Source organism: Nannospalax galili, unplaced genomic scaffold (genome assembly GCF_000622305.1).
Source record: "Nannospalax galili isolate Female #2095 unplaced genomic scaffold, S.galili_v1.0 scaffold974, whole genome shotgun sequence".
Taxonomy (NCBI): Eukaryota; Metazoa; Chordata; class Mammalia; order Rodentia; family Spalacidae; genus Nannospalax; species Nannospalax galili.
In genome coordinates, this window is record NW_008335438.1 from 3,445,347 (window position 1) to 3,455,537 (window position 10,191).

Here is a 10,191-nt window from a genome sequence, read left to right on the forward strand (position 1 = left end):
AAATAAGAAAACCAAAACAAAAAAGAACCTAAGTAAATATTAATAGCTGAATAAAATCTATGTCCTTAATTAAAATATATGAAATGAGTAAGTGGGATGAAGCAGACTTTTTTTCTTTATTAGATTTTTTTCTCAATCTATTAAAACCATTATTTATTTGCTTCCCCCCAAAACACCACAAAGATATAGTTAAAGAAAACTCAATTATCTTCCCTCTCCATCCTTGTCTTTGAGGTAGCCTTTAATTTAAATGCTGGTGGGCACTCTTTTATGATTTTTATCTGTAATGGGTGTAGGCACACAGATAAGGATTTTTCATAACTTGTAAAACTGGGATGATAGCTGAATACACATTCTAAAACTCACTCTTTTCATTTAACCATAAGTGGTGACCATTTGTCCAAACCAAGGCACATAGATCAAACTCATCCTTTTTAATAGTCCACAGTAAGCATACACCACAATTTAGAGCCATTCCTTTCTAAGTAAATATTCAGGTGGCATCCAGTTTTATGGAAGTTTGGAAACAAAGGAAACAAGATCACACTAACATTTCCATACCATACATACTGAGCTCTCTCTGGCACATTGGAACCCATCCATAGGCTCCTGAACCTTTCACCCAAGACTTAACCTTCTGAAAGGCCCATGGAGTGATCTCTTTGCACAGTGTTCATTACCTGCTATGTGTCTGACATGGAAAAGATATTTAACAATTACTGATTTGAGCTAAAAAGTAACCAGTCAGAAATAACCCAAAAGGTTTCAGACTGTACTGTTTGCCATGTATTATTTTGATGGGAAATAACAGAAAATTTGCATTTTTTAGCTTTACATACTTCTATTGTGTTTGAATTTAGAACATTTTACTTCATAATTTAAATTTATTCCATTGGTATGCTAGTATTATTTTTAGCACATAGATAATGGATTTTAATGGCTTTTATCATTTAAAAGCAGTTTTTCTGAAACCTGTTGAAGCCGGCATTGGAAGGCAGATGCTCTAATACAGAGCGGCTCCCAAGTTAACCTGCACAGAACTAAGTTGAGTCTGTGGAAGATTTAGATTCTCAGATCTACCCTGAATATTCTTTTAAGGATTAAAAAAATTAATTCAGCAAGTGTGTGTTTGTGTGTATACATGTTAGTATGTATATGTGTGCAAGTGTCCACAGAGGCCAGCATAGGGTGCCAGATTCCCTGGAGCAGTTGTGAGCTTCCTGATGTGGATGCTGGGAACTGAACTCAGATCCTCTGGAAGTGCAACAAATGCTCTTAACCACTAAGTCATCTCTCCAGCCCCTACCTTGAATATTCTTTGGCAAGTGTGGGGGGGTGGACATGCACACACACACACACACACACACACGCACACATGCACATGCATGTGGAGGCCAATGACTGACATTCAGAAGTCTTCCTCATTTACTTCTCCACTTTATTTTTTGAGATAGAGTCTCTCACTGAACCTGTAGCTCAGTAATTGGCTGAACTGGCTGCCCAGCAAGCCCCAAGAATCCTCTTGTCTCCATCTCCCCAGTGCTGGGACTGCAGACGTGGTACCTACCATGCCTAAGTTGTTTACCAAGGGCATATTATCTCTCCTTGACAAGTAAAGGATTCTGGTGTCTGGTGTAATGTTCAAAGGCCCCAAATCAGATAGTCTTAGATAGAAATCAGGACCCACCACCTCCCAACTATTTAAGCTCAGGCAACTTACATCAAATCTCTTCAGACCTCAGTTCCTTCATCTCTAAACTGGTGAGGTAATACTAGCATCTACTTCAGGAGTTATTGTGAGGATTGAGTTATATTATACATGTAAAGTGCCTACAATAACTAATATTTGCTATGCATTCCCCTTGCCAAATAGTCAGACTTTAAACTACTAAGTCCAAGATTACCGTGTTACTTTCCTTTCTGTTTATGATAAAACACCTTGACTGAAAGCAACATAGGGGAGAAAGGGTTTATTTGGCTTACAAGCCCAAGTTACAGTCTGTGGTGATTTAAGTGAGAAATGCCCCCCCAGCCCCAGACACATGTATTTGAACATTGGTTCCCAGGTGGTGACACTGTTTGGAAAGTTAGGGAACTTTTAGGAAGTGTAGCCTTGCAGGAGAACTATTTCACTGAGAACAGGCTTTGGGAGTTCATAGCCACATCCACTTCTGGTTGACTTTCTCTGCTTTTTGTGTGAGGCTGGAGATGTGATCTCTCAGTTTCCTACTCCAGGGCACCTGCTGCCATGCCTCCCCAAAATTATAGACTCTCCCTCTGGAGCCGTAAGCCAAAATAAACTTTCTTCCACACGTCACTTTTGGTGATGGTATTTTATCACAGCAACAGAAAATAACTAATACACAGTCAGTTATTGTTAAGAAGACAGGAACTTAAACCACAGTGAAGAGCAGTCAAGAGCATCTACAGTCAAGATCAGAAAGAGAATAAACACAGATGCTTGACTTGCATGCTTATGCTCAGCTTTCTTCACTCTTATACAGAGTCCAGCCCAAGAAATGGTGTTGCATTCAGAGTGGGTCTCCCTACATCAATTAACAATCAAGATACTCCCCCCACAGACCTGTCCACAGGTCAATCTGATCTAGGTAATTCCTCATGAAGACTCTCCTCCCAGAAATCAAGCTGTGCTGACTTCAGAGCCTCATCTCTACTGGCTAGAGTTCATAGTGCTGGAAGGTGCTATGCATGCTGTCAGAAGGAAAAAAATAAACATCAATCTTTCCCAGCTGTGAATCCCATGAATTAACATAACAACTGGTCTGGTGAAATAGTGGCATGAATATTATGGGAGTAACCAACCACTCTTTAATTGACTTTAAGGACTGCTTCATAGGATGCAGCCCATACCTGACACTGATATCAGGCTTAGGAACTAGAGGCCAGACAGGTCACAGGACAAAGGGGAGAATCTAACACTAGTTTTTTACTAAGTAGTTATGATATTAAACTGACTCTTAATGCCTTCTTGTTATACCCATAAATTAATGTATCTCTCAACTCTCACCAGAGTATTTCCTTATGCAATAGATGGTGATTAACACAGAAACCCACAACTGGCCAATGTACAGAGAACAAGAGGTTGCAGAATACTTATCCAAAATAGTATACCTATATCAAACTTCTGCCCCTCAAAATTCAGGGATCATTGCAGAAAAGGGGTCAGAAAGGTTGTAAGAGCCAGAGGTGGTGGATGACCACAAGACAGCTGGTCAGTTGCTCATATGAACACACGGCAATGGTGACAGCATGCACAAGTCCCATGCAAGCTCAAACCAGACAAAATCCCTGTGTAGACATGAGGAAGTAAGAACCCCAATACAATCCAAGGAAATTACGATAACTGATGGCTACTGGGAGTGGAAGAGACAGTCTCTTTCATCTTTCAAGGATGGGTCTCTTATAGGTTACCCAGGCTCAAGTGGATGGACCCACACTGGCAGACATTTGAGGACACTAATTTGACTATATATATATAAAAAACGAGTGGGGGCAATAAGGGAAGGTGCAGATAAAGGAGGAGATCCAAATGCCATCAAATTATATTGTATGAAAATCACAAAAATTCAATTAAAATTTTTTTTTAAAAAGACTGTCCTCCCAGGTGATTTCAGGTTGTGTCTGGTTCACAGTCACAACTAACCATCACAATTATCAACATGGATTTAAAGGGGAAACAGGAAACTACCATGTCTGAAAGTAGGTTCAGAAAGAAATCCTTGAGAAAGCTGGTCCAATTCCAGGCTGTTTTACCCTTGCCACAGAAATCACATGAAATTGATGAAATCCCCTAATGGAATGGGTGCTCCCTAGGACATACTAACATTCCCAGTGATTACTTGGTACCAACGGTATGAAAGGTTTTGTAGGAAGGGGTTTTAGTGGCATATAGAACCAAGTTAGAGTTGAACTCTTACCCCAGGGAGTTCTACAACTTTTGCCAGATTTTCTCTACATGTTTCTTGCTGTACTATGGACAGAGGTTAAGACCAAAAGCCTTGGCCTTAGAACACTATTCAGAGTCTGTAGGTCTGGAGTCCCTGGGCCACTCAGAAGATCTTTCTTCAAGCCTCTTCCAATCATACCTGCTTCATCCTTTTTCCTTTCTCTGCCTCTAACATGCACACATGCCATGATTCTGGCAGATCCTACCTCAAGACCTCAGGTCATCTCTGTAGCCTGATAATCTAAACTGTAATTTCCAACCCTTCTGCCCCATTTCTAGTTATAAAGCCAAACAACCACATTGCCAGAACAATCATCAACAAAGATCCAATTCCTTAAAACGGAGTTAAAGCATTTTGAATAGAGATTATTCATAATAATCCCCAGCATGAACCCTCAAAAGCACCGCTTAATTATCCAACACATGTTACTCAATTCCTAACCCTCTACCTACCAAAGAGATCAGAGTTTTAAAAACCAACTCTGCAACTCCTGTTGCAAGTTGCTACCAAGGGCATCAAAAGGGGTGGTACTTACTGCTTTGCAAATCCACTTTCTAAACATAACCAATATTTTCCTTCAATGCTGATGACAAAGCAACCAAACCACTTCACTTTAATTGCTCACAAGCTACACAATGACTTGATCTGGTTAATATTTCACTCATAGTAGCAACCACTGAGCTATGACTAACTCACTCTCCCGAGCATCACTGCTGGGTCCAGATGGCAAGAAATACATTCCCCCTCACTCCTGCCTGAAAAGCAATCTTGAATTTTTTTTTTTCTTCCTCCCATTTCACCTGCAGTAATTGTTTCCACTCCAGATCAAAACTAGGTGGGGCAAGGAAGGAGACCTGGATGCAAAGGTTCGTAGAGGAAAATTGACTTTTGTGGGTGTGTGTATAAGGGAGTATAAACACTGCAGCTTTAAATATTGCTGCATCAAGACTGGTTTTCTTCCATAACCGAGCTGCAAAACGGTTAACAAAAAAGGAGGAAAAAAAAAATGTCTCTTCCTCCCTCCCCACCAGCCCTTCGACAGCTCCTCAGCAGGATTGGCAGCGGCCAGCCCATCCCCCACGCCCTCTCTGCCCAGACGCCAGCTAGCACAGGTGGGCTGGGCACCGGACCTTGGCCCTTGGGCTTCACCCACATCCGGCTATCAAGGTCAAGGGCGAGCGCTTCCTCTCCATGCAGTGGCCCAGAGCCCAGAGAGCCGCTGCCAAAGTTTCGGGCCGGGTGGCGGCGGGCGCAGCCCCTCGCCCTCCCACACCTGCCCGGTGCCCTCGCTCCCGGCCGGGCGCTGGGGTCCGCAGACCATGCAGCCGGGTCCCCACTCACCTCGTGTGGACATGGCTCAGGCAGCCGCAGCTGGAGCAGGAAGGAGAGCAGAAACCCGCAGGGCGTGGGGCGGAGAGGCTCCCCAGACGCACGCGGCTGCCCCAGCGCCTCCCGCAGGACACCTGCCCGGCTTGGCACAGCGCGGCCAGCAGGCGGGACCCGCGGGCGGCACCGCGGACAGCTAGGGCCCCTGGGCGGGGCCGCCTCCCCCGCCCTGAGCCCGCAGACCGGGCCCACCTAGGTTCAGTGGCTGCTGGGGACACGCAGCCCGCTCCGCTGCGGCGCCGGGCGGAGCTTTGTCCCTGGGCGAGGTGCCGCGTGCGATGGGGGTCTGCGTCCTCCGCTCTCCGGACCTGGGTTCCTGTGATGATGGTGATGGTGGTGGCGATGCTGTTATGAATGCTTTCTGGCGTCCAGCCTTGGTCCCAAAGAGTAACTGCAAGGACCTATTCTGAGACTTCCATTAAGTGCTGCCCTTGACAGGAGGGGGAGGACCACTGCCGTCTGAGGGGGCTTGACCCTGGCTGTGGACTTCAAGACCCACCTCGTGGCCAGCCCAGCTCTAAGAAATCTTGTGGACCAAGTGGGTTAGGGAGGGTCTTCAACCTCTGAAGTAAGCCTTTCAGCGCCAGACCTCGCGCCCTTCTCAGGGTTAGGTCAACATATATTTGATTTGCTGCACCAACCCTAAAATATCAGGGCAGGGCTGGGCTAGGGAAGAGGGTGAACCGCAAGCAAATCCCTTTCTATATTGTGGGATAAAAGTTAGTAAATACGAGGGGAAAATGCTGCTGTCCTGGATGTACCAACTAGCTCAGAGTTGGCAGGGAATTTAATTTACTCTGTCCCAAAGTCCTAAACTGACACAGGCTTCCTCCCTCATCCCATTTCTCTGTGCTCTGTTCCTCTGCACACTGTCAACAGCAGATAGTCCAGTCATTTCCTAAGTAAGCACTTCCTAAATCTATCCTGATAGACTGAGAATTGGAGAATAGGTCTGACAATTCAGAACTTTGTCAAGAACCAGTGTCTAGTTTGCTTCCTAGTGCTCTGATAAACCCCATGACCAAAAGCAACCTGGGGAGGAAAAGGTTTATTTCATCTTCTAGCTCTCAGGTCACAGTCTATTACTCAGGGCTAAGTCAGGACAAGAACCCAAGCAGGAACCTGGACCAGGAACTGAAGCTGAGACCAAGGAGGACTGCTGCTCACTGGGTGCCTCAGCTACCTTTCTTGTGCAACCCAGACCCACCCGCCTAAGGATAGCACCACCCACAGTGGGCTGTGCCCTCCTGCATCAATCATCAATCATGAAAATTTACAGACATGCCCACAGGCCAATCTGATGGAGGCAATTCATCCAGCTTGACTCTAGTTTGTATCAGGTTGACAAAAATTAACAAGCACAACAGGCGAACATAATTCTAGGAAAAAATAATTGGTGGATAATTGAAGAAAGTGCTACCAAACGACCTCATGGGGAGGGAAATGTTAGGGGGGAAAGATACATAATGAGAAAAGAAATTCTTAAATAGCAACTACTAAAATCAACCCGTTTGTCCACCCTGACAGCAGCCTTTCCACTGCCTTTCAGACAGAAAAGTTGCCAATAAGTCACAATCCATTCCCACAATCTTCAGTTCATTTTAACTCTTTTCACTCCGAGGATGATTACAGGAATGTCCTCAATGCTCAGCCTGCTTCCAGCCACCACCCCATCCACTTTATTTTGCCTGTTACCTTGAGAATAGTTTTTCTCCTCATCTTTATAACTCCAAAACCTGTTGGGGGTCCCCACAGACTTCCAGATAAAGTCTCAGCATTTCATCCAAGCAAAATTTTAGTAGACATATACTATGTTCCAGTCTCTATGGCAGTTACTAGGGTTGCAATGCTGAAGAAGACAGACATGACCCATGTCCACACAGATCTCAAGTCTCCTGAAATGTTAAGATCAAGATCCTCTGTAACTTGAACTCACTTAGCTTCCAGCATCACCTCTAAGTGCCCCCTAAACACTACATGAATGACTTTCACCACTGATGCTTCTCAATAATGTTTTTTTTTCTGTCTCCCTGCCTTTCTTCTTCTCTCTCATCATTCTTTGTAAATGTCCCTTTCCAGACCTTTTAAGTCATACACCATCTCCTAATGAAATGCTCCCTAGCTACTCTAATGCCCACCTGTCCTCTCTTGACTTCCATAGCATGTATTTTCAGAAACACCTATTTGTCCACAACACACAACTGCTTAAGGCACATTGCTTTGCGCTGCTCTTTAGTGATTTGATTGTATATTTTCTCTCTCCCCCAAAGGACTGTAAGCTCCTTGAAATCAGGAACTTTGAGTCTTAAATTGACTTTGTTCTAAAAGTAGGTTACAGAGTATTTATTATAGTAGACAGCATGGAGGGATAGAGAGGTCTCAGAACTATGGGCCTTTCACTCTTATACTTGTGATTAATATCTAGTTCTTTTCTTCATATGCCATGGTAATTCCGGTCATTATAGCCTGACTGCACAACAGATACAGTACAGGCAGATCTTACTCTTGTCCTTAAGATGCTTGTAATAGGCCTCACAGATGGTCATAAAATATGTTCCCATCTGTAAGTTTGAAACAAGTCACCTTACAGGGTTTTTAAGGCACTTATAAGTATTATCAGCTGTCTCCTTAGATTCAGGTTTTACATCTGTGAATTCAACCAACTGTGGGTCAAAACTATTTGAATAAAATAACTGTCTCTCAGCCAGACATGATGGCACATGCCAGCACTCAGGAGGCTGAGGTAAGAGGATCATGAGTTCAAGTCCAGATTGGGCTGCATAGCAAGATCTATCTAAAATATGTGCTTTTATTGAACATGGAGTTATTCTTTCTTGTCCTTATTTGTTAAATGACCTAATATAATATTTACATTGCATTTATATCTCATTAGGCATTATATAGGCACTGGAGATTATTTAAAGAATACGGGATGCCAGGCATGGTGGTGCACACCTTTAGTCCCAGCATAAGAGAAGTAGAGGCAAGCGGATCTCTGTGAGATCCATGCCAGCCTTGTCTACACAGCCAGTGCCAGGCCAGCTGGGGCTTCAGGGAAACCCTGTCTCAAAAAGACCAAAATAATATAAAATGATAATAATAATGATAATAATAATAATAATGCAGGAGAAAATGTATAATTGACGCAGATTTGACCATCAATTATGGGGATCCTAGAACCAGTCCCCCATGAACACTGAGAGACAAATACACTCAGTACCTGACTGGCTGGCAGCTTGGTAAATAAGTTTATTATCAAAACCATCTTTGCCTAAAAATGGGTTTTCCTATGAATTGGGTTTTGTTCTATCAGTTCAGATTTTTTAAATACCTGGTTGGTATATATAAGCATATATATATATATGCTTGTTTTGTGTATTTGTGTGTGTGTGTGTGCGTGTGTGCACATGTGGGGAATATGCTACACTGTGTATTCATGTGTAGATGCCAGCGACAGACTTAACATATCTTTGTCACTCTCTACCCTATTTTTTGAAACAAGTTCTCTTTACTGAACCTGAAGCTTGCTGGTTCAGCTAGACTTGCTGGCCAGTGAGCTCGGGGGATCCATTGTCTCTCCTCTTGTTCCTTCAGCACTTTGTTTACAAGCACACACCACCAAACCCAGCTTTTATGTGGGCTCTGGGGACCTGAATTCAGGACCTCATACTTGTGGGTAGACAGTACCAACTGAGCCCTCTTCCCAACCCTGTTGGCTTATATTTTGCAATAATGCTACTTTGAAATGCCTTTCAGAGTCAATAGCATCCCATAATTTCCATAATGTTAGGAATCTCAAACTACTTATTCCAACCTATAGTAACCAAGATTTGAACTTCCTCACAAATGTCTCTTCTGAAATAATAATCATTGTGAAAGCAAACTGAAAAGTACCAAGAAATATTGGAGAAATTTTAAGTGCCATTTTTAAGGTTAAAAAATGAATGGCAATCTATTCTAGAAACTACAAAGAAGAAACACATTCCAATCTATGTCTGCAAAACAGTTACTTTTAAAAAAAGATTTTTTAATTTTAATTTTATGTGTGTGTTTTGCCTGCATGTGTGTAAGTGCACCATATGCATGCAGTGCCCATAGAGGCCAGAAGAGGGCATCAGGTCTCCTGGAACTGGAGTTGCAGGCAGTTCTCAGCCCCCATATGCTTGCTGGGAACCAAACCTGGATTCTCTGCAAAATCAGCAAGTGCTCTTAACCCCTGAGTCATCTCTCCAGCCCCCAGTTAGTTACTTTTGACTCTTGCTGAAATATGTTTTTACTGTTGAATAGGAGGAAGGTTACTGTGCATTATTCATGTTTTCTGTCTTTAAATGACTGAATATTGACTTTCACTCCCACAGCTGTCAGCTGTTGCTCACTGTCACTTCACATTCTTTTTTCTAAAAGATTTTATTATTTTTCAATTTTATGTGTATGACTGTATTGCCAGCATGTGTGTAAGTGCACCCGTGTCATGAGTGCCCATAGAGATCAGAAGAACCCCTAGACCTGGAGTTAGATGGCTGTTAGCCACCATGTGGGTGCTGAGACTCAAACCTGGGTCCTCTGCAAGAGCAGCCAGAGCTCTTAACTGCTGAGCCAACTCTCCAGCCCCATCACTCTCATTCTTAACCTAAACTTGGGGACAGCATAAGGATAACTTTCCTTTATGCATAATTTCAGGTAAAATAAAGATATTTAATAGTTTTCACCAAACACCTTTTAGTAGCTACTGTTTAATAGACGAGGAAAGCAAACAGCCAAGATGGGATCACAGACAGCATACAAGGGAAAGAATCTGAACCAGAGGGTCTTTGTTAAGACAGACTGCTAGAGGTGG

At 43.3% G+C, this 10,191-nt stretch overlaps 1 pseudogene; it reads right to left on the reverse strand.

Annotated features, from left to right (window-relative positions):
* The window catches only part of LOC103731770, a 139,571-nt pseudogene that overhangs the window by 76,328 nt on the left and 53,052 nt on the right, over window positions 1–10,191 (reverse strand).